Below are 2,039 nucleotides of genomic sequence, written 5' to 3'. Positions count from 1 at the left end.
CATCGGAAGGAACAAACTCCAAACACTCCGCCTTTAAGAACTGTAACACTCACCGGGAGGGTCCGAGGCTTCATTCTTGAAGTCAGTGAGACGAACCCACCAATTCCGGCCACACTAATACTCTGCATTCTCCCTACCAGCCTGTCTTCCAGGTCATTGCCTGCATTAGCGCATCCAGTCCTCCCAATGATCGTACAGAGTAGAGGCTATCATTATCTTCATTCTGCAGACGAGGAGCTGAAGCAAAGAGAGGTCAGGCTGCCAGAGAGCTGTGGGGCCGGTGTGAACCTAAGAAGTCACCTGGGAGCTTAGGCCCTTAACCATGACCAACACTCCAGCTTCTTCCTCAGGCTTATGAGGGCAGCGTTTTGCCTAGTTTTTGAATCTCACATTCTGCCTTTTTTTCTCTCCCATCTGCCTACCTTCCCCTCTCCCTCCAGACTTCCCCACTTATCTCCCTCCTCTCATTCTCATCACTCCCTCACTACTTTTTTATTTTATATATATATATATTTTTTTTTGAGATGGAGTCTTGCTCTGTCGCCCAGGGTGGAGTGCAGTGGCACTGTCTCGGCTCACTGCAACCTCTGCCTCCTAGGTTCAAGTGGTTCTTCTGCCTCAGCCTCCCGAGTAGCTGGGATTATAGGCGCACACCACCATGCCTGGCTAATTTTTTGTATTTTTAGTAGAGATGGGGTTTCACCATATTGGCCAGCAGGCTGGTCTCGAACTCCTGACCTTGTGATCTGCTTGCCTTGGCCTCCCAAAGTCCTGGGATTACAGGCGTGAGCCACCGTGCCAGGCCTTTTTGTTTTGTTTTGTTTTGTTTTTGAGATGGAGTTTCGCTCTTATTGCCCAGGCTGGAGGCAGTGGCATGATCTCGGCTCATTGCAACCTCTGCCTCCCGGGTTCAAGCAATTCTTCTGCCTCAGTCTCTCCCACCATGCCTGGCTAATTGTGTAATTTTAGTAGAGACAGGGTTTTTCCATGTGGGTCAGGCTGGTCTCGAACTCCCAACCTCAGGTGATCCGCTGCCTCAGCCTCCTAAAGTGCTGGGATTACAGACGTGAGCCACTGCTCCCTACCCCCTCGTTACTTTTATCTGCATGTTATTCATGTTCCCCTCCTTGAAGCAGCAGAGCCCAGGCCAGATGTGTGTGTCAGTGGTCACTGTGATCTCAGGGGCTCTCCGAGGGAAGTATCTGTTCCCTTGCAAACGTCCTTAACTGTCAGGAGCCTGTGTAACACAGCTGGGGATAGAAGGGTGCGGAAAGGCTCCTTTCCCCACCTTTCCTGTTGAGCCATCTCCTCCCCAGCCCTTCACACATCCTACTCTCCAGTCCTGCAGCCTACATGGCTTTACAGTGCCCAGGGCTTCCAGAAACCCCTGAACTAGCCTGTCACTGCATGTCCACGTTCTTTTCTTTTTTCTTTTCTTTTCTTGTCTTTCTTTCTTTCTTTTTTAGCAGGGGTGGGGGGTGATGGGTACAGGGTCTCACCCTGTTGCCCAGGCTGGAGTACAGTTGTACCATCATGGCTCACTGCAGCTTCAACCTTCCTAGGCTCAAGCTATCCTTCCACCTCAGCCTCTTGAATAGCTGGGACTACAGACATGCACCATCATGCCCGGCTAATTTTTTCTTTTTCATTTTTTCTTTCTTTCTTTCTTTCTTTCTTTCTTTCTTTCTTTCTTTCTTTCTTTCTTTCTTTCTTTCTCTTTCTCTCTCTCTCTCCCTTCCTTCCTTCCTTCCTTCCTTCCTTCCTTCCTTCCTTCCTTCCTTCCTTCCTTCCTTCCTTTCTTTCTTTCTTTCTTTCTTTCTTTCTTTCTTTCTTTCTTTCTTTCTTTCTTTCTTTCTTTCTTTCTTTCTTTCTTTCTTTCTTTTTGAGCCAGAGTCTCGCTCTGTCACCCAGGCTGGAGTGCAGTGGCACGATCTTGGCTCACTGCAAACTTCACCTCCTGGGTTCAAGCGATTCTCCTGCCTCAGCCTCCTGAGTAGCTGGGATTACAGGGGTGCATCACCACACCCGGCCAATTTTTG

This window comes from Symphalangus syndactylus, chromosome 1, assembly GCF_028878055.3.
Source record: "Symphalangus syndactylus isolate Jambi chromosome 1, NHGRI_mSymSyn1-v2.1_pri, whole genome shotgun sequence".
In the NCBI taxonomy this organism is placed as follows: domain Eukaryota; kingdom Metazoa; phylum Chordata; class Mammalia; order Primates; family Hylobatidae; genus Symphalangus; species Symphalangus syndactylus.
The sequence above is the reverse complement of the archived record's forward strand: the minus strand, read 5'-3'. Positions refer to the sequence as shown.